Consider the following 24,246-nt stretch of genomic DNA (forward strand, 5'->3'; position numbering starts at 1 on the left):
CACCATATCCTGTGTTCTTATACGGGGAGCGGGACCAGAGACCCCTCATGACACCAGGCTCACGGCAAACTATTATCATTAGACTACTATTAGACACTTTTACAGAGACACAGAAATATTTAACTAGGAGGATTCAATTTTTTAACACACATAGGAATGCCAAAACCAGACAATGTGTTGGACCTTTAGAACCAAAACATTGGACAGAAGATGAAATTATAACTAGTGTGGGACAGAGCCAGGAGTGCAGTTTCCAGGCTCTCGGCCTTACGTGGAAAGATGCTGGTTCAGGTAGTAAATGGCCATCAACTGTGATTGGATGGCCATCAGTTGTGGCAAGTTGGCCCTCAGCTGTAACCAGTGAGCCATTGGCCACTAATATAACTGCCGTGGCTACACTAGCAGAACAATGGGGGCTAGCAAGAAGATGGTGGCTGAGCTAGCAAGTGGCGGAGTGTGGATTGCGGATTGCAGAGAGGCGATTGCAAGTCGGTCGGTTGGCAGAAAAATGGACAGCAGGTTGCACGTCATGTGAATCCAGCTTCCAGTGAGACTATAGTGGTGTGATTACCCTACCTATGGCTCCGTGGGTGTTCCTTTTTGGCCTCACCGTGTTCTGCGTTCTTATGTGGGGAGCGGGAGCTGAGACCCTGCAGGCCATTCTGCACGACAACTAGGAATCTGAGAAACTACATTTTGGGTAGAAGAACAAATAATAGGGAGATTAGAAGGGGATTACAGGAATTACAAATCAAACCCTAATTAACTTTACCACTATCACAAATGATTTCACCTTGCAGATTCACTTGCATAGTTTTCAGCTTTCTTGTTTATTTGATCCTAATCTATACAGCCATATTTTGATCGGACACTACACCATTTGTGGGACTAGAAATTGCTGTCAGGATAACACCACTGCAGAGGCTGACTGTAAAGTTTACCAATTATATCTTGTGTCTTCTGGAAACATTGTGGCTCTAGATGAGGACCGCAGGAAGACTCTTCTTGGATGCATAGATTTGATCTTCTCACGCCTGTAAGGAATGGGACCTTAATGAAAGAACATAAGGACTTACTGATACAAGTTTGTTGAAGCACACAGCTTTTGGCTAGACATCAAACTGAATATGGAAATATAGGATTCGCTTGGCTTTAGTATATATGGTACATGTATTTGTCCGTTGCTTCTTAAGCATCGGAGAAAATATAACCCTGAAATTTTGCTTGCTAGACCTGAATTACCTACTCCTAGTCATTATGCAGTTCCACTGTTAGAACACATGCTTTCAGAAACTTCTATCCACCCTCCTTATACTCGCAGGTATAGACCCTATTAATAACACAATCTCTGCTACAATTCATACTGAAGCTCCATCTCCCCTTACTTTATTACCACCTGTAAGAGCAACATATAGGATACTCACAGATGCCACTCTCCTTCCAGCACCAGGATTAGAGGAACATATTCCTGAATACATTCTGTGTAATACTTCTAGGCTTTTCAGTACGTATTTTAACAGAGGAGCACAGATCCTATCATGGCTCAAGGTTCAATCCTATTGCTATCTGTCAGATACAGGACAGGTGCACGCAGGTTATACTGTAAAGACTGCAGACTGCCAGGGGATGGAGAGAATTTACACACCAAACACCACAAAGACAAGATGTCCAAATTTGCAAGGATACACTGATAGAATGTACACAATTGGATTATTGTACATTAAATCAGGATTTTAATAATATAACATCTCACTTTTCAGTATACTTAGAAGACCTAGAGGATGCAGAAACTTTTAAAATTCACAAAGGCTCTACACAATATAATGACACATCTTTTGGCATAGATATTGATATTACCCAAATTAAATCATATAGTCTCAGCCCTAATTCTACATGCTTCCAATCAATACTGGACTCTTACAAGGGCTTTCCCAATTTAATCTATAACTTTTGGTCGGTACCTGGAGAAGAGGAGGAGGATGTTTATGATGGTTATCATGATGAGGATTATGAAGATTATGAGGAGAGCAATAACATTACATATACTACAAGAACAACATGAGCAGTGAAAGCAATTTTTTTTAAGATCCCACTACTTAGAAAACCAGAGAAGAGGACACTGATAAAATGTACACTTTGCTGCAGCTTGCCTATGCTGACATTCAGAGACTCCTCAATTATGGTATTGCATCTACTAACTCTTGGAGCACTTCTTCTCTGTTAGAAATGGATTATTCCAGGCCATCTGTCTGTACAGCCAACGGTGAATGTCAGATCAATCTAATAGAACTAATAGATACAGCTTCAGTACTTTCTATAACTCTTATGCTACACCTGTCACAATTCAGGGATGAACCTTTGTTCCCCTTGAAATACCCTTTTATCTACAAGGTTATTACCTTCCTAGAGATCTTGTTCATCCTTTCACTTCATCTATTTACTTCACTATGCATCCTGTAGAAGTTACCTTGTCTGATATTCCTATGCTACAAACTGAAACCCCAACACTGGTAAAGAGCTTGGGTGATGGCGCGTGGATTTTGTGTACACGCAACATATCTCATTTATTATATTTTAATCACTCAGTCGTGTCAGATAACAATTGAACTTTTACAGCTTGCATACATGTTTTGAATGTCATTAATATTACTTTTAATGGTTATAGTTACATGACTTCTACTAACAAACCCATGGTGGCAGATACTAGAAAACCAGTTCCTTGGATTATTTCCATTACAATCAAGGAAGCTATTCATCAAAATTTGGATGCCCTAAAGACCACTCATGATGACACCATTAAACACCTCTAGGCATTGGAGGCACATACAACCAAAATACAGGCATTGGTTTATACCATGAATGCAGGGTTATCCAAGGAAGGCATAGCCACTGAATTAAGTACACCTTGTTCCTTTTGGGGACTCATTAAGAGATCCCTGTGCCTACACACTTTTCTTGCTCATGGAGTACATATAACCCTTGTATTTCTTTCGCAATACCTGGAATTTTGTCATTGGAAATGTTTGGAGTGGACTTAAAGAAATTTTGCTTTTTATGATATGTATTATTTTTGGATGGTATTTGCTGAAATATATAAAATGCACCTGTTGCACAGGTAAACTTTTCGCTAAAACACAATAATTGTGATTTCCTCAATGTTTTCTTTATAACATTTCAGAAATCAGGGTATGGCATATATAGAGCATATAAAATGTATTATATATGTTGGATTGAGGTTCGCAAAACAAGTTGTTTACTAGTAGGGACAGGGCTATGGCCTCATATGTTTGAGACTGATAAGAGTGAAGTAAAAATGATGTTTTTGGTTGAAACTGAGCATAACAAAATTGAGTGATAAACACCTCACCAAAACAACTTCTTGTTTTCATCTAAGAGGTAAAAATCTCCTGGCAAAAAACATCTAGCTATCACCTAAGAGATAAACAACTCCTGGCAAACCACTTTTGGTTATCACCGAAGAAGTAAACAAGTCCAAGGAAAAGAGGATAAAAGCAGAATTCCAGAGCAATGCCATGAGTAGTCTAGCTGGGTGCTCAGCTAAGACCCTCACAAGGCTCTGAGCCAGACACTATCTGACAGAATCCTCTGCAAGTGGCAAGCCCCGATACTCCGGGACTCTCCGAAGTTCTTCCTTGCAAGACCAGCTTGCCTCAGACCCGTCGTGGGCCCAGTCATCTCTCCCAGACCATGGACCTTCTCCACCTCAATTGACTCTGGGACTTGGTTCATCATTAAATTCTCTTCTATTCTATATAACCTTCTGTGCTTACGAGAGCATTGGTCTCTGGAGGGACATTGGTTCCCAAATAAAGCTGTGTTACTCACTCTATCGGAACCTGTGTGCCGGGAGTTTGTCCCCACTCATGTCATGAGTACCACGCAGGAATGTGGAGCCCTGCTGAGGGGTCAATGTCCCCTTGACTTTCAGGAAGAAACTGAAATGTGGCGACTGCCTTACAGGCACTTGCGACAAATACCAACATTCACCTAGCTGTTGCCAAGTCACTCTGCACTTGACATGACCCAGTTTTGCTAATTACAAATCTAACCAGTACTTATTAGGTTGTGAGGGAAAATCAAAACAGAACCTGATTTCCGACCTGATATTTAAAAAGATAATAAAAATGAATGCAGAAAATGTTACCTTCCTCTTAGTTCCTGAGACTTTTAACTTATTGGTAAACATTCTTATGGTCTGGGGGCAACACAGAAAATAATTAAACAGTGACTTACAGAAAGCAACTATAGTTGCTCCCTGGAGATTTAATGAGAGCTGTATCTTCCATGGTAAATTGAAGTATTTTTTAAAATCATTTTAAAAAAATAAATTCTAAAATTCAAACAAAAATCCAGTGAAAATTATTTTGCTCAGAAGCATGAGGGCTGGCATTATGCCTTACTCCCATCCGTAGCTATTTACCAGTTCATTCTGAGATACAGTGTTTTCCTGTGTGTTAGTCATATATCTTACATTTTATATTCTCTTTGAGGAAAATGAAGGGAAATATGTCATATACAGATGTTATAAATCAGTTTCAGACAAGGAATAATCCTCCCTGTTTTATTTTTCCATAATGTAGAAAATCTGAAGAATTACATGCATTTTGATCATACAATATAAATTAACTTAGCCTGTGTATTTTATGATATAATGGAATATCATTTTAGCCTCTAAACTTATAACAATATATTGTATCTGTTTTGAAGTTAAATTGTTTTTATATTACAACACATCCAAATTGTGTGCATACTCTGGAAATAATGTCTAGAAAGAGATTTGAATATTTTTATGCATATGTGAAACAACGACAAGCAATGGTTCTCATTCAGCTAAGTGATTAAACTTTATTAACAAGAAAGAATACAATATGTTGTTTCCAGTATTATTAAAAAGTGTTTTACAATATTAAGCATTATGATAATATTATGAAGTATAATATTCTTTATGCTATTCTCCACTGAGAAAATGAGTATTAGCATAAAAAAATATTCTAAGTGTTCAAAACCACAGGTTTTCTGTAAAGGAAACACAAATTTTTCCACTAAACTTAAAATGCTGAAGTAGTTTATGACTATCTTTCATAATTCTGAAGATTATCCTGCTAATGATATGATCAGGTTGAGTCATATGTAAATTTTCAGAATGAACAGAATAAAACTTAGAAAGTTATGGAATACTCGTATGACTTCTGCATTAGTGTAGAAATAAGAGCAACAGTTACCATAAGCTTCAAAACTAAATGCTCATAGAAATTGAGTTTAAAATAAAACATTTCTGACATACTAACAAACTAGTCTAACCAATTACAGTGAGAGATAGGTTTTAAAACATAAAACTTCATGTAAGCATGCCTCCAATGGGCATTCTAAGTGCATACTAAGAGGATATATGTTCAAATTTCTTATAAATTTATAAAGTCAGAATGAGGTGGGCAATAATTGAGGATATGGAAGTGGGTAAGAATTTGGTCCTACATGTTTAAAGTCCTTTCCTACACTAAGTCAATGATTCTTAAAAGTTATTATACAAGCAAAGAAAACCAAAAGACATGTTAAGAATCTCATAAATAATATAACTGAGGGTGGAGTTGGGGAAAAGCCAGAGGCAGTGAGAAGTCAGGAAGAAGGAACGCTAAAACTGATTTAGGAGGCATAATCTAATCCAATCTTCTTATTCTACAAATGAGTAAATCCTGCTTCATGGTATTACATTAAATAGAAAAAAAGTCATTTGTGTAGTGTATAATACCAGACAGTGTTTGTTATAATGTTTCAGACCATGGAATCTGGAATCCAACATCCTAAATTTTAGTGAAATAGAAATTGGAAGATATTAATATCTGCCCATATTGTATTTTTTACTGTAGGATAGGGATAAAAATGATGCACGTCTCATAAAGGAGTAAATTAAAAGATATGTGAATGTACTTAAATGTGCCATAAGCACAGTAAATACTTAATACTACTATTTTATGCTGCATGATGGCATATTTTACTTGCCCTCAGGACTAAGGTTGGATGACTGATACTTGATTCCTTTTAAACTAAAATTCTGTGCTTTGAATAAGCTTGGTCACAGGCAATTACATCATAGACCAATTACTTTGAGTACAAGGAATTGGAGCACAGAGGATGGATGACATGCCCAGATCACTTTCTTACTACCAGTCAGGACTAGAGTTTATATCTTCTAATGTTAATTTGAGCTTTTTTTTTTTTTTTTTGAGATTTCAAATGATCTTTTATTCATCTTTCTGTATTTTTCAATTATCTACAATAAATGTATCTCACTTTATTTTTTTTTTTAATAAATTTATTGGGGTGACAATTGTTAGTAAAATTACATAGATTTCAGGTGTACAATTCTGTGTTACATCATCTATAAATCCCATTGTGTGTTCATCACCCAGAGTCACTTCTCCTTCCATCACCATATATTCGATCCCCCTTACCCTCATCTCCCACCCCCACCCCCCACCCCCCTTACCCTCTGGCAACCACTAAACTATTGTCTGTGTCTATGAGTTTCTGTTTCTCATTTGTTTGTCTTGTTCTTTTGTTGTTTTTGGTTTATATACACATATCAGTGAAATCACATGTTTCTCTGCTTTTTCTGACTGACTTGTTTCGCTCAGCATTACTCTCTCAAGATCCATCCATGTTGTCACAAATGTTCCTATATCATCTTTTCTTACTGCCGAATAGTATTCCACTGTGTATATATACCACAACTTCTTTATCCATTCATCTATCGAAGGACATTTTGGTTATTTCCATGTCTTGGCCACCGTAAACAAAGCTGCAATGAACATTGGATCACACATGTCTTTATCTCTAAATGTTTTCAGATTTTTTGGGTAGATACCCAGGAGAGGGATTGCTGGGTCATATGGCAATTCTATTCGTAATTCTTTGAGGAACCTCCACACTGCCTTCCATAACGGCTGCACCAGTCTGCATACCCACCAACAGTGTATGAGGGTTCCTTTTTCTCCACAGCCTCTCCAACATTTGTTACTATTTGTCTTGTTGATGATCGCCATTCTGACTGGGGTGAGGAGATATCTCATTGTGGTTTTGATTTGCATTTCTCTGATGATTAGTGATGTTGAGCATTTTTTCATATGTCTATTTGCCATTTGTATGTCCTCTTTGGAGAAATGTCTCTTCAAGTCCTCTGCCCATTTTTCAATTGGGTTGTTTGTTTTTTTATTGTTGAGTTGCATGAGTTCCTTGTATATTCTGGATACAAGCCACTTATCGGAGGCACTGTTTGCAAAAATCTTCTCCCATTCAGTTGGTGGCCTCTTTATTTTGTCAATGGTTTCTTTTGCTGTGCAGAAGCTTTTAAGTTTCATATAGTCCCATTCGTTTATTTTAGCTTTTACTTCCATTGCCTTTGGAGTCAAGTTCATAAAATGCTCTGTGAACCCAAGGTCCATAAGTTTAGTACCTATGTTTTCTTCTATGCAGTTTATTGTGTCAGGTCTTATGCTTAAGTCTTTGATCCATTTTGAATTAACTTTGGTACATGGTGACAAATAGCAGTCCAGTTTCATTCTTTTGCACGTGGCTATCCAATTCTCCCAGCACCGTTTATTGAAGAGGCTGTCTTTGCTCCATTGTATGTTTTTAGCTTCTTTGTCAAAAATTATCTGTCCATATTTATGTGGTTTTATTTCTGGGTTCTCAATTCTATTCCATTGGTCTATGTGTCTGTTTTTCTGCCAATACCATGCTGTTTTGATTATTGTAGCCCTGTAGTACAAGCCAAAGTCAGGAAGTGTGATACCTCCATTATTGTTCTTTTTTCTTAAGATCGCTTTGGCTATTTGGGGTCTTTTGTGGTTCCAAACAAATCTGATGATTTTTTGTTCTATTTCTTTAAAATATGCCATTGGGATTTTGATGGGGATTGCATTGAATCTGTATATCGCTTTGGGTATATGGCCATTTTAACTATGTTGATTCTTCCAATCCATGAGCACGGAATGTCTTTCCATTTCTTTGTGTCTTCTTCAATTTCTTTCAAAAATGTCTTATAGTTTTCAGCATATAGGTCTTTCACATCCTTGGTTAAGTTTATTCCTAGGTATTTTATTCTTTTTGTTGCAATTGCAAAAGGAATTGTTTTTTGTATTTCTTTCTCTGAGATTTCATTGTTAGTATATAGGAATGCAATGGACTTTTGTGCATTGATTTTGTAGCCGGCAACTTTACTGTATTCGTTGATTGTTTCTAATAGCTTTTTGGTGGAGTCTTTAGGGTTTTCTATATATAGCATCATGTCATCTGCAAAGAGTGATAATTTAACTTCTTCATTCCCATTTTGGATGCCTTTTATTTCTTTCTCTTGCCTGATTGCTCTGGCAAGGACTTCCAACACTATGTTGAAAAGCAGAGGTGATAGGGGACATCCCTGTCGTGTTCCTGAACGTAGAGCAAAGGGCTTCAGTTTTTCTCCATTAATTATGAGATTAGCAGAGGGCTTGTCATATATGGCCTTTATTATGTTAAGGTATTTTCCTTCTATACCCATTTTATTAAGTGTTTTAATCATAAATGGATGTTGTATCTTGTCAAATGCTTTTTCTGCATCAATTGATATAATCATATGATTTTTGTCCTTTATTTTGTTTATGTGATGTATCACATTGATGGATTTGCGTATGTTGAACCATCCTTGTGCCCCGGGGATGAACCCCACTTGGTCGTGATGAATAATCTTTTAATGCATTGTTGTATTCGATTTGCTAGAATTTTATTTAGGATTTTTGCATCGGTATTCATTAGAGATATTGGTCTGTAGTTTTCTTTTTTGTGCTGTCCTTACCAGGTTTTGGTATCAGGGTAATGTTGGCCTCATAAAATGAGTTAGGGAGTACTGTCTCTTCTTCAATTTTTTGGAAGAGTTTGTGCAGAATTGGTATTAGATCCTCTTTGAAGGTTTGGTAGAATTCACTAGTGAAGCCATCTGGTCCTGGGCTTTTGCTTTTGGGAAGGTTTTGGATGACTGATTCAATTTCGTTACTGGTGATCGGTCTGTTTAGATTTTCCAGTTCTTCATGGTTCAGCCTTGGAAGGCTATATGTTTCTGAGAACTTGTCCATTTCTTCTAGGTTGTTGAATTTGGTGGCATATAGTCCTTCATAGTATTCTTGGATGATCCTTTGTATTTCTGTGGTGTCCGTGATATCTACCCCTTTTACATTTCTGATTTTGTTAATCAGTGTCTTCTCTCTTTTTATCTTAGTAAGTCTAGCCAAGGGTTTGTCAATTTTGTTAATCTTTTCAAAGAACCAGCTCTTTGTCACATTAATTTTTTCTATTGTCTTTTTGTTCTCTATTTCATTTAGTTCTACTCTAATTTTTGTTATTTCCTTTCTTCTGCTGACCTTGGGTTTCACTTGTTCTTCTTTTCTAGTTCTTTAAGGTGTAACATGAGGTTATTTATTTGGGAGTTTTCTTGTTTCTTGAGATAGGCCTGTAATGAGATAAATTTCCCTCTTAAAACTGCTTTCGCTGCATCCCAAAAATTTTGGTAGGATGTATTTTCATTGTCATTTGTTTCTATGTATCTTTTGATCTCTCCTCTAATTTCTTCTTTGACCCAGTCCTTCTTTAAAAGTATGTTGTTTAATCTCCATGTATTTGTGTTTTTTCCCGCTTTCTTTTTACAGTTGATATCCAATTTCAAAGCCTTGTGATCAGAGAATATGCATGGTATGATTTCAATCTTCTTAAATTTGTTGAGACTGATTTTATGTCCCAATATATGGTCTATCCTTGAGAATGTTCCATGTACACTAGAAAAGAATGTATAGTCTGATGTTTTAGGATGAAGTGCTCTATAAATGTCAATTATGTCCATTTCATCTAATGTGTCATTTAGGGCTACTATTTCGTTATTTATTTTCTGTTTGGATGATCTATCCATAGCTGTCAATGATGTATTTAAGTCCCCTAGTATAATTGTGTTTTGGTCAATTTCTCCCTTTAGTTCTGTTAGTAGTTGCTTGGTGTATTTCGGTGCTCCCTGATTGGGGGCATAAATATTGATGACTGTTATGTCTTCTTGTTGTACAGTCCCTTCACCATTATGAAATGTCCATCTTTGTCTCTTGTTATCTTTTTCACCTTGAAGTCTGTTTCATCTGATATCATTATGGCTACACCTGATTTTCTCTGGGTACCATTTGCTTGGAGTGTCAATTTCCACCCTTTCACTTTGAGTCTATGCTTGTCCTTGTAGCTGAGATGTGTCTCTTGGAGACAGCATATGGTTGGGTTTAGTTTTTGATCCAATCTGCTACTCTGTGCCTTTTTATTGGTGAGTTCAGTCCATTTACATTTAGGGTGATTATTGATATGTGAGGATTTCCTGTCATTCTATCTTTAGTTTTCTGGTAAGGCTGTGTCTCCATTGTTTCTTTGCCTTTTTGTTGTTGTCTATTATTTCTGTGTGGTGGTATTCTATGATGTTTCCCTCTGTTTCTTTTTTTATTTCAGTATATATTTCAATTCTGGATTTATTTTGAGTGGTTACCCTTAAGTTTATGTAAAAGAAAGTTTGATATTTAGAGTATTCCATTTTCTTCAGCACGCTTACTTTCTCCATTGCCATATTCCGGTTCAGGCCTTTACTGTCCCCCTTTTTGTGTTGTGGTTGCCACAAATTGTCCCTGTTGATGGTGGTCGAATAGCCTCCTTTAGTATTTCTTGTAGTGCAGGTCTTGTATTAGAAAATTCCCTCAGCTTCTGTATGTCTGGAAAGGTCTTTATTCCTCCTTCATATTTAAAGGATATCTTTGCTGGATATATTATTCTTGGCTCATGGTTTCTCTCTTGCAATAGTTTGAATATTTGGTTCCACTCCCTCCCGGCTTGTAGAGTTTCTGCTGAAAAATCTGATGATAATCTAATGGGCTTTCCTTTGTAAGTTACCGTCTTCTTTTCCCTGGCTGCCTTGAGGATTCTTTCTTTGTCGTTGATTTTAGACAGCTTCAATACAATGTGCCTTGGAGAAGGTCTGTTGGGATTGTGGTAACTAGGTGTTCTATTTCCTTCTTGGATTCGAGGGTCCAGTTCTGTCCACAAATTTGGGAAGTTCTCATCGACAATTTGTTTGAATATATTCTCTGTTCCCTTCTCTCTTTCTTCTCCTTCTGGTATGCCCATTATTCTTATATTGCTCTTTCTGATGGAGTCAGAAAGTTCTTGTAGATTTCTTTCATTTCTTTTAAGTCTCAAGTCTCTCTCTTCTTCTATTTGTGTCATTTCCAGGTTTCTATCTTCGATGTCACTGATTCTTTGCTCCATCTGGTCAACTCTACTACATAAGCTGGTTATTTCATTCTTAATTTCTTCTATTGAGTTCTTCATCTCCAGAAATTCTATTTGGTTCTTTTTTAAGATTTCAATCTCTTTCGTGAAATGCTCATGTTTTTCTTTGATTGAGTTTCTGAGTTCATTTAACTGCCTATCTGTGTTTTCTTGTATCTCGTTGAGTTTTTTCAGAACTGCAATCTTGAATTCTCTGTCATTTAAGTCACATATTTCTGTATCTTTAAGTGCCTTCTCTGGAGATTTTTCACTTTCTTTCTGAGCTATCTTGTTGCCTTGGTCATTCATGGCGATTACTGGTTTACTATTTCTCTTCCTAGACATCTACAGGAGTGACTTCTGCAACAGGTTGATAGAAAGCGGTCTTTCTTTTGTTTGCCAGTACTTGTTGGTAGAATGTTTTATTATTTCTCCAACTGCAACTTATTTTTCTTCTCCCACACGGTAGTGCTATGTTTTCTCTGCACTATTCCAACTTCTCACACAATGGGGGGATTCCCTGGGAGAGGGGCTTCTCCTCTGTTAATAGTTCGTCTAGGTCACAGGGCGCAGTGCCCCGGTGGGTATGCGGAGATCTTTTGATGTTCCAAAGCTCTTCCTGCTCTTGACTCAGAGCCCGTATATTTCAGCAGTTCTGTTTACTCCTGCAGGGATCCGCCCAGATAGGTGGGGTCAGGGGCGGGGTGAGTTGTGAGAGGAGGCCCAGAGCAATGGCGGCGACCACCACCACAGCTGGTCCTGCTTCCACAGCTCTCTCCCCTTTGCTGGAAGTAGTTGGGCTGTGAATTTGTGTTTGCGGTCCATAGTTCTCAAAACAGCAAATTTTCTGTTGTTTTGATCTGACACTGCTACTGTTTCGCTTCTAGCACCAGGCAGGTGGGGGCGCGGCGAGTTCTGGGAGGGGTGGGAGGGGGCAGCTAGTCTCAGTGCCTAAGTCTCCGTTCTCTGCTCGGCAGTGCGGGCTTAAACCACCGTTTTCAGCCTTTTTCCCTCAGTCTTTTCTCCGAGGTCTCTGCCGTGAGCGTTGGGTTCAGCCGTGTTATATGCTGTCCCCTCAGCCCTGTGGAGCCCTGGCGGAGCCCTAGCAGTCCAATCTCCCGCAGCTGCAGTAGTTCCGGGAAGCAGCAAGCTCGGAGCACTGAGCTAGGTCTGCGTCCTGCGCCCGCGTGGCTCCGTCTGTGCGCACTTCTCCCTTTCCTCCTCCCTCCACTCATGTGAATCTCCCACCTGTAGGTGATTTCAGTTGGTAGTGGGCCTCTTCGTCTTGCCTGTCTGCTGTGCAGGGAGTCCTTTGTGGAGTTTTTGTTGTTCGATTCTTTGTAAATTCCAGGGGAACTTTACACAGGCTCACCTCACGCAGCCATTTTTCCGGAAGTCTCTAATTTGAGCTTTTAAACTGTTTCCCATACTGACTGTTGCATTAGTATCTCATAGAAAATATTCAAAGGTGATTTATTCAAACATAGGTTATGCATAAAGTCATTGTTTAGTCTTATAAATAATCTCTACTAGGCAACTGTAACAAGGAAGAAGGAATGGGTATAAGGCAACAGGGGGGAATTGGGCAAGACCATTCATTAATGCCTCAGTTCTTTTAGTACTAACACATACATAGTCATATATTAAATCTCTTGGCAAAGAAAGCATTAAATGATTTTACATATGTGAACAACCTTCAAATAAAGAAACAATTAAATAAATAATTTAAATATAATTTTGTATATAAATGAGTAAATAATAAAATCTATATAATTTATATTATATATATATACCGGGGGAGCCATAAAAATGTATACAAGTGGACACTTTGGTCAACGTTGCTCAAGCAGTAGTTCACCGTAATCACAAGTGTATGGATGATGACGGTAACCATTTTGAGCACTTCTTTTAAGTGCAGAAGTCACACATTGACTTGTATTCATCTTTTGTTATCTGTATATATTGAGTATTACAATTTTAATACAGTTTTCCTTTCTTAAAATGTGTATACATTTTTTTGGCACTCTCTGTATATAATTTTTAAGAACAAAGCCATCTCAAAAATTATACTCATTCTGATTCAAGAAAAGGTAGTATTGACTTACTTTCCCTTGCTTTTTCCTCTAAATAAAATGAACTATCCTGGAAATTATTCAACAGAAAACCATACAATGAGTCTGAAATTTGGTGGTAGAAAAGACAATGGATTGGCTAGAGAACTCATACTTGAGGAATAACCATGTGATAAATTTGATTAGTTTTCTTTTATCTTTCACATATACTATACTGGGTGTCAAAGAAACCTACAGGATTTTTAAAAAGAAGAAGGAAAACATGCTTTCTCTAGACAAAGGATCAAGAGAGGGAAGCCCAACAGAAACCTGGGGTGAATGTCATCATTCACACTGTTGCCCTTGTGGTGGCCCCATCCCTGGGAGCAGAACAGGGGTGAAGCCTCACTGCTGGCCACGCTTAACATCTGGCTGGGTGGGTGGTCTGACCTACAGGCCACCCACCTGATAAACCCCTGGCTGACCTGGCTGATGTCACAAACACGACACTGGCAGTGGCCTGTTCACCAACATCAGTGCCAACAGTGAAGCCTGACTATCGCAGTCATAACTGGCATATTGGTGGACGACCTCATCTACTATTGACAGCAACAGCAGCACTTTACTCAGTGGCATAAAAAGACCCAGCCAAGTCACTTTTCTACCTTCTCCAATGTCAAAAGTTTTCTCAGCGACAACTGGTGGCCCAAGAAAGCAACTGCTATCTCTGCAGAGGGCAGCAGCAAGGATTGAGTCAGAGACACAGATTTTTTCCTTTTTGTTAGTGAAGTACAAGTTTAAATACTATCAAGAATTTCTTGAGAGTTCCGGAAAAATGGCAGAGTGAGGTGAGCCTCTGTAAAGCTCCCCTGGAATTTACAAAGAATCGAACAACAAAAACTCCACAAAGGACTCCCTGCACAGCAGACAGGCAAGACGAAGAGGCCCACTACCGACTGAAATCACCTACAGGTGGGAGATTCGCGCGCGCGAGGGGGGGGAGGAGGAAAGTGAGAAGCGCGCGGAGACGCAGCTCTGGGGGCGCAGGACTCAGACCCAGCTCAGTGCGCCGAGCTCGCTGCTTCCCGGAACTACCGCAGCTGCGGGAGATCAGACTGCTAGGGATCCGCCAGGGCTCCACAGGGCTGAGGGGACAGCATATAACACAGCTGAACCCAACGCTCACAGAAGAGACCTCGGAGAAAAGACTGAGGGAAAAAGGCTGAAAACGGTGGTTTAAGCCCGCACTGCCGAGCAGAGAACGGAGCCTTAGGCACTGAGACTAGCCGCCCCCTCCCTCCCCTCCCAGAGCTCGCCCCGCCCCCACCTGCCCGGTGCTAGAAGCGAAACAATAGCAGTGTCAGATCAAAACAACAGAAAATTTGCTATATTTGAGAACTGTGGCCCACAAACACAAATCCACAGCCCAACTAGTTCCGGCAAAGGGAAGACAGCTGTGGAAGCAGGACCGGCTGTGGTGGTGGTCGCTGCCATTGCTCTGGGCCACCTCTCACAGCTCACCCCGCCCCTGGCCCCACCTATCTGGGCGGATCCCTGCAGGAGTAAACAGAACTGCTGAACAAAAGAAAGACCTCTTCCTATCAACTTGTTGCAGAAGTCACTCCTGTAGATGTCTAGGAAGAGAAATAGTAAACCAGTAATCGCCATGAGTAACCAAGGCAACAAGATAGCTCAGAAAGAAAGTGAAAAATCTCCAGAGAAGGCACTTAAAGATACAGAAATATGTGACTTAAATGACAGAGAATTCAAGGCTGCAGTTCTGAAAAAACTCAACGAGATACAAGAAAACACAGATAGGCAGTTAAATGAACTCAGAAACTCAATTAAAGAACAGTATGAGCATTTTACGAAAGAGATTGAAATTTTAAAAAAGAACCAAATAGAATTTCTGGAGATTAAGAACTCAATAGAAGAAATTAAGAATGAAATAACCAGCTTAGGTAGTAGAGTTGACCAGATGGAGGAAAGAATCAGTGACATCGAAGATAGAAACCTGGAAATGACACAGATAGAAGAAGAAAGAGACTTGAGACTTAAAAGAAATGAAAGAACTCTACAAGAACTTTCTGACTCCATCAGAAAGAGCAATATAAGAATAATGGGCATACCAGAAGGAGAAGAAAGAGAGAAGGAACAGAGAATATATTCAAACAAATCGTCGATGAGAACTTCCCAAATTTGTGGACAGAACTGGACCCTCGAATCCAAGAAGCAAATAGAACACCTAGTTACCTCAATCCCAACAGGCCTTCTCCAAGGCACATTGTACTGAAGCTGTCTAAAATCAACGACAAAGAAAGAATCCTCAAGGCAGCCAGGGAAAAGAAGACGGTAACTTACAAAGGAAAGCCCATTAGATTATCATCAGATTTTTCAGCAGAAACTCTACAAGCCAGGAGGGAGTGGAACCAAATATTCAAACTATTGAAAGAGAGAAATCATGAGCCAAGAATAATATATCCAGCAAAGATATCCTTTAGATATGAAGGAGGAATAAAGACCTTTCCAGACATACAGAAGCTGAGGGAATTTTCTAATACAAGACCTGCACTACAAGAAATACTAAAGGAGGCTATTCGACCACCATCAACAGGGACAATTTGTGGCAACCAAACCTCTAAAAAGGGGAGAGTAAAGGCCTGAACAGGAATAGGGGAATGGAGAAAGTAAGCGTGCTGAAGATAATGGAATACTCTAAATATCAAACTTACTTTTACATAAACTTAAGGGTAACCACTCAAAAAAAAATCCAGAACTGAAATATATACTGAAATAAAAGAAGAAACAGAGGGAAACATCATAGAATACCACCACACAGAAATAATAGACAACAACAAAAGGCAAAGAAACAATGGAGACACAGCCTTACCAGAAAACTAAAGATAGAATGACAGGAAATCCTCACATATCAATAATCACCCTAAATGTAAATGGACTGAACTCACCAATAAAAAGGCACAGAGTAGCAGATTGGATCAAAAAACTAAACCCCACCATATGCTGTCTCCAAGAGACACATCTCAGCTACAAGGACAAGCATAGACTCAAAGTGAAAGGGTGGAAATTGACACTCCAAGCAAATGGTACCCAGAGAAAATCAGGTGTAGCCATAATGATATCAGATGAAACAGACTTCAAGGTGAAAAAGATAACAAGAGACAAAGATGGACATTTCATAATGGTGAAGGCGATGTAAAACAAGAAGACATAACAGTCATCAATATTTATGCCCCCAGTCAGGGAGCACCAAAATATACCAAGCAACTACTAACAGAACTAAAGGGAGAAATTGACCAAAACACAATTATACTAGGGGACTTAAATATATCATTGACAGCTATGGATAGATCATCCAAACAGAAAATAAATAATGAAATAGCAGCCCTAAATGACACATTAGATGAAATGGACATAATTGACATTTATAGAGCACTTCATCCTAGAACATCAGACTGCATTTTTGCTAGTGTACATGGAACATTCTCAAGGATAGACCATATATTGGGACATAAAATCAGTCTCAACAAATTTAAGAAGATTGAAATCATATCATGCATATTCTCTGATCACAAGGCTTTGAAATTGGATATCAACTGTAAAAAGAAAGCGGGAAAAAACACAAATACATGGAGACTAAACAACATACTTTTAAAGAAGGACTGGGTCAAAGAAGAAATTAGAGGAGAGATCAAAAGATACATAGAAACAAATGACAATGAAAATACATCCTACCAAAATTTTTGGGATGCAGCGAAAGCAGTTTTAAGAGGGAAATTTATCTCATTACAGGCCTATCTCAAGAAACAAGAAAATTCCCAAATAAATAACCTCATGTTACACCTTAAAGAACTAGAAAAAGAAGAACAGGTAAAACCCAAGGTCAGCAGAAGAAAGGAAATAACAAAAATTAGAGCAGAAATAAATGAAATAGAGAACAGAAAGACAATAGAAAAAATTAATGTGACAAAGAGCTGGTTCTTTGAGAAGATTAACAAAATTGACAAACCCTTGGCTAGACTTACTAAGATAAAAAGAGAGAAGACACTGATTAACAAAATCAGAAACGTAAAAGGGGAAGTTATCACGGACACCACAGAAATACAAAGGATCATCCAAGAATACTATGAAGGACTATATGCCACCAAATTCAACAACCTAGAAGAAATGGATAAGTTCTTAGAAACATATAGCCTTCCAAGGCTGAACCATGAAGAACTGGAAAATCTAAACAGACCGATCACCAGTAACAAAATTGAATCAGTCATCCAAAACCTTCCCAAAAGCAAAAGTCCGGGACCAGATGGCTTCACTAGTGAATTCTACCAAACCTTCAAAGAGGATCTAATACCAATTCTGCACAAACTCTTCCAAAAAATTGAAGAAGAAACAGTACTCCCCAACACATTTTATGAGGCCAACATTACCCTGATACCAAAACCTGGTAAAGACAGCACAAAAAAAGAAAACTACAGACCAATATCTCTGATGAATACCGATGCAAAAATCCTAAATAAAATTCTAGCAAATCGAATACAACAATGCATTAAAAAGATTATTCATCACGACCAAGTGGGGTTCATCCCCGGGGCACAAGGATGGTTCAACATACGCAAATCCATCAATGTGATACATCATATAAACAAAATAAAGGACAAAAATCATATGATTATATCAATTGATGCAGAAAAAGCATTTGACAAGATACAACATCCATTTATGATTAAAACACTTAATAAAATAGGTATAGAAGGAAAATACCTTAACATAATAAAAGCCATATATGACAAGCCCTCTGCTAATCTCATAATTAATGGAGAAAGACTGAAGCCCTTTGCTCTACGTTCAGGAACACGACAGGGATGTCCCCTATCACCTCTGCTTTTCAACATCGTGTTAAGTCCTTGCCAGAGCAATCAGGCAAGAGAAAGAAATCAAAGGCATCCAAATTGGGAATGAAGAAGTTAAATTATCACTCTTTGCAGATGACATGATGCTATATATAGAAAACCCTAAAGACTCCACCAAAAAGCTATTAGAAACAATCAACGAATACAGTAAAGTTGCTGGCTACAAAATCAATGCACAAAAGTCCATTGCCTTCCTATATACCAACAATGAAATCTCAGAAAAGAAATACAAAAGACAATTCCTTTTACAATTGCATCAAAAGAATAAAATACCTAGGAATAAACTTAACCAAGGATGTGAAAGACCTATATGCTGAAAACTATAAGACTTTTCTGAAAGAAATTGAAGAAGACACAAAGAAATGGAAAGACATTCCGTGCTCATGGATTGGAAGAATCAACATAGTTAAAATGGCCATATTACCCAAAGCAATATACAGATTCAATGCAATCCCCATCAAAATCCCAATGGCATATTTTAAAGAAATAGAACAAAAATCATCAGATTTGTTTGGAACCACAAAAGACCCGAATAGCCAAAGCAATCTTAAGAAAAAGAAACTATAATGGAGGTATCACACTTCCTGACTTTGGCTTGTACTACAGGGCCACAATAATCAAAACAGCATGGTATTGGCAGAAAAACAGACATATAGACCAATGGAATAGAATTGAGAACCCAGAAATAAAACCACATAAATATGGACAGATAATTTTTGACAAAGAAGCTAAAACATACAATGGAGCAAAGACAGCCTCTTCAATAAATGGTGCTGGGAGAATTGGATAGCCACGTGCAAAAGAATGAAACTGGACTGCTATTTGTCACCATGTACCAAAATTAATTCAAAATGGATCAAAGACTTAAGCATAAGACCTGACACAATAAACTGCATAGAAGAAAACATAGGTACTAAACTTATGGACCTTGGGTTCAAAGAGCATTTTATGAATTTGACTCAAAGGCAATGGAAGTAAAAGCTAAAATAAACAAATGGGACTATATGAAACTTAAAAGCTTCTGCACAGCAAAAGAAACCATTGACAAAATAAAGAGGCCACCAACTGAATGGGAGAAGATTTTTGCAAACAGTGCCTAGTATCCAGAATATACAAGGAACTCATGCAACTCAACAACAAAAAAACAAACAACCCAATTGAAAAATGGGCAGAGGACTTGAAGAGACATTTCTCCAAAGAGGACATACAAATGGCAAATAGACATATGAAAAAATGCTCAACATCACTAATCATCAGAGAAATGCAAATCAAAACCACAATGAGATATCACCTCACCCCAGTCAGAATGGCCATCATCAACAAGACAAATAGTAACAAATGTTGGAGAGGCTGTGGAGAAAAAGGAACCCTCATACACTGTTGGTGGGAATGCAGACTGGTGCAGCCGTTATGGAAGGCGGTGTGGAGGTTCCTCAAAAAATTACGAATAGAATTGCCATATGACCCAGCAATCCCTCTCCTGGGTATCTACCCAAAAAATCTGAAAACATTTAGAGATAAAGACACGTGTGCTCCAATGTTCATTGCAGCTTTGTTTACAGTGGCCAAGACATGGAAACAACCAAAATGTCCTTCGATAGATGAATGGATGAAGAAGTTGTGGTATATATACACAATGGAATACTATTCGGCAGTAAGAAAAGATGATATAGGAACATTTGTGACAACATGGATGGATCTTGAGAGTGTAATGCTGAGCGAAATAAGTCAGACAGAAAAAGCAGAGAACCATGTGATTTCACTGATATGTGGTATATAAACCAAAACAACAAAAGAACAAGACAAACAAATGAGAAACAGAAACTCATAGACACAGACAATGGTTTGGTGGTTGCCAGAGGGTAAGGGGGGTGGGGGGTGGGGGGTTGGAGATGAGGGTAAGGGGGATCGAATATATGGTGATGGAAGGAGAACTGACTCTGGGTGATGAACACACAACGGGATTTATAGATGATGTAATACAGAATTGTACACCTGAAATCTATGTAATTTTACTAACAACTGTCACCTCAATAAATTTAATTAAAAAAAAAAAAAAAAAAAAGAATTTCTTAACATAATAGCTATAAATACCCAGGATAAGTAAAATCTCATTTATCAAACCAAGATACAGGAAAACAAAAATTTGAATAAACTGATGCCAATATTAAGATGAATCAGAAATTGAAATTATCTCACAAGAATTTGAAAGTAACCATGAATTGCTTAAATATTTGATTAAAAATTATTTTTAAAAATTGAAGAAAAACAAAGAAAATAAATATAGAAGATTTAAAAAAGAACAAATAAGAAATTATAGAAATGAAAAATAAAATCACCAAAACAAAATATCTTGTTGGATGGACTCAACAATAAGAACATATGACAATACATAGATTCTAAACAACTGAGGGAAATAGACTGAACAGAGCCTCAGAAGTCTTTGGGGAGCAAAAATCACATACTATTAGTACCATTAGAATCCCAGAGGAGAGGAGAAAGAGTGTGGAACTAAAAAATGTAACAGCTGAAATAATGGCTGAACACTTTCCGTATTGGGCAAGAGACACCTATGATTCCAGAAGCTGAGAAAATTCTAAATAAGAAAAAAAATCCTATTACGGTGCATCACAATTAAATTTCTGAATACTAAATTTAAAGATAAAGAAAAAATCTTAAAAACTTCTAAAAAGAAATTATGCATTTTGTTAACTATAAAGGAACACAATTCAAACGATAGCAGATTTCTCATCTGAAACCATGATAAACAAGTGAAAATGACACAACATTTTCACAGGCTGAAAAGAAGGTTGTCATGCAGTTAATAAAGACATTCTCAAAGGAAGGAAAACTAAGATAATTTATTTCTATCATAACTACCCTTAAGGAATGAATGGCTAAAGAGGATCTCCAAACACCACCAAATATTATATAGCTGATTGGGAATTTCAGAAAAAAAAACAAAGAATTAGTAAAGATACAAGTAAATATAATAGACTATAATTTTATGAGGATTTTTAATCATAACTTAAAGTCAAATAAAAATTGACACTGGATGGCATCTAATGTGGTACAGGAAATACTTAAAATACTTATATTTTAAAAGTGTGAATGTTAAGGGGGTCTAGCTCTAAATGGTAAAACATTGACACCAATAGGCTGTGATAAATATATATATATATATATATATATATATATATATATATATATATATACAAGCATTAAAAAACTATACAAAGCAATAACTCAAAAATATTATGCATAATTCAAAATGGAACTCGTATAAAGCTTCAAGTCACCCACAGTAAAATAGGAAAATAATAATAACAATAGAAAAACAGAGGGACAAGAAACAGAGAGATCAAACAGAAAATGAATAATGCATTAAAAAGTTAAGCCATAAAACGTCAAAAGTTATTGTAAATACCAATGTTCTAAATGCATCAATTATAAAACAGAGATTGGCAGAATGGGTAAAAAAAATGACACAACATTCTATGAGAAAATCTCTTCAAAGTTAACAATATAGGTAGGTTGAATGTAAACGGATTGAAAAGAAATACCTCACAAATATTAATTTTTATAAAAATCAGAAATGGATATAAAATAAATTTCAGAGCAAAGAAAATTACTGGCCAATAAGATGGGCATCACACAATGATAAAAGAATCAATCCACCAAGATGATATAGCAATCCTAAATCCCAACCAATAGAATTAAAAGAAGAAATAGTCATCCACAATCATGTTAAGAATTCTCAGCAATTGATAGAACTACTAGACAAAAAATAAGCAAGCATGTAGAAGAACTAATCAGCATAAGCATTATAGGACAGCCACCAAACAACATCAGATTAAGCATTCTTTTCAAGTGGACATGGAACATTCACGAAAAAAAAAAAAAAAAATATATATATATATATATATATATATATATATATATACATATATATATATATATATATATATATATATATATATATATATGTCAAAAATATAACCTTAAGACATTTAAAGAATTGAAATCATACAGAAAATGGTCTATATACTGATTGGAATCAAACAATACATCAATAAAGCAAGACAACAAGAAAAAATATCTAAACATTTAGAAATTAAACACTAGACTTCTTAGTAATACGTGTGTCAACAATTCACGAAGAAAATAGAAAATACATAAAACTGAATGAAATGAAAACAAACTATATTAAAATTAGTGTGATGCATATAAAGCTAAGAGGAAAATGTATGGCATCAAACTGTTATATCACAAAAGTAGAATGATCTCCACTTAATAATTTCAGCTCCTACTTCTAGAAACTAGGAAAAGAACAAGTTAAAACTAAAACAAGCAGAAGTAAAAAAAATAAGTGAAATGGTAAAACAAGACAAATGGAGAAAATTAATTAAAAAGTGGGTTCATAGGAAAATCAATTAAAACAGACTTCTAGTAATATTTACAAAGATAAAAAAGATAAAAGACATAGATCACCAATATCAGGTATTCAATGGGGGTACCATACATCCTGCAACCAATAATATCATAAGGAAATGCTACTAATAACTTGAAATTCATATTAAACAACATAGAAGTAATAATCTATTTTTTTAATTGCAACATTAAAAACTCAGTCAAAATGAAATAGAGAACCTGAATAATCTTGTAAATAGTAAATAAATAGAATTTGTAATTTAAAATCTTCTGAGAAAGAAGTCTCCAGGATCAATAGTTTCACTCGAGACTTTAACCAAATACTCAAGGAATTACTGTTAATTTTACACACTATCTTTCAAAGAATGGAAGAGGAGAAAACAATTCCCAACTAATTTTATAAGACCAATACTACCCTGACATCAAAACAAATTAAAAGAACACCAAAAAAGAAAACTACAAGTCTATATCACTCATGAGTTTATACAAAAATCCTCTAAAAATATTGAATTCAATAGTGTATGAAAGCATAATATACTGCAGCCATGTGGGATTTATTTCAGTTATGTAAAGATGGATCAATATTTGAAAATCAATCAACATAATACACAATTTCAACAGGTTAAAGAAGGAAAACATTATTTGGCACAAAAAGCTTTGACAAAATCCCACACCCATTTATTATAAAAACACCTGGCAAGTTTAGAATAAAGGAAAAATAACCTGTTAAAGAGCATTAACAGGAAACCTCATATCTAGTGTGCCACATAACGTATTTTTTGTAAGGTCAGAAGTAATGCAGGGATTTTTGCTCTCACCACTCTGAAGCATAATACTGAGACTGAGAGTTCCAGCTACTGTAATAAAACAAGAAAATGCATAGAAGAAAAAATTACAAATTGGAGCTCATCAAGAATAAAGACTTCTTCTGCAAAAGAGGATGAAAAGACAAGCTACCAATTGGGAAAAACATTTAAAAGTATGTCTCTCTCTCTCTCTCTCTCTCTCTCTAACTCTACCTTTCTCGTTTTCTCTCCACACAACACACACACACACACACACACACACACACACACACACACACACATATGCATGCACATTTTCTTTTAATCTCTCAGTCAGCATAGTTATCACTTCTCTTCTTAACTCTGGATTACCATGATAATAACTTCCCTGCAAAAGTCTCCCACAATCTTAACTCTCTAGCTTACATTGTAAAAGCACATTTTTAGTGAAATTCAATCTACATTTTTTTTCATTCTTATACCTGAACACCTGAATTTTGCATGAGAATATCAGAAAAGTTAACAGGAAGGTTTCATTTTAAATTAATGATCTAAAACTTAAGCTTTATTGTAAGCCTTATACATTTTCAGTTAAATTTATTTTCAAGTATTTGTAGCATGTTGGTCATTATTGGAAATAAATTTATGTTTTGTCACTTACATTAACATAAAAAAAGTCTATTGGTTGTATATTTATATTTTACATAG

General features: G+C 36.6%; 1 protein-coding gene across 10 annotated transcripts in view; it reads right to left on the minus strand.

Moving 5' to 3' along the window:
* SNTG1 (syntrophin gamma 1) overlaps nt 1-24,246 on the minus strand; it is an 813,791-nt gene that overhangs the window by 619,165 nt on the left and 170,380 nt on the right. The window contains exon 3 of one of the 10 annotated variants that reach the window (XM_074318421.1): nt 942-1,034. The exons of the other annotated variants lie outside the window; for them this stretch is intronic. The gene's annotated coding sequence lies outside the window, so the exon portion shown is untranslated. The remainder of the gene's footprint in view (nt 1-941; nt 1,035-24,246) is intronic. 10 annotated transcript variants of the gene reach the window in all.

Source organism: Rhinolophus sinicus, linkage group LG14, assembly GCF_036562045.2.
Source record: "Rhinolophus sinicus isolate RSC01 linkage group LG14, ASM3656204v1, whole genome shotgun sequence".
Lineage (NCBI taxonomy): Eukaryota > Metazoa > Chordata > Mammalia > Chiroptera > Rhinolophidae > Rhinolophus > Rhinolophus sinicus.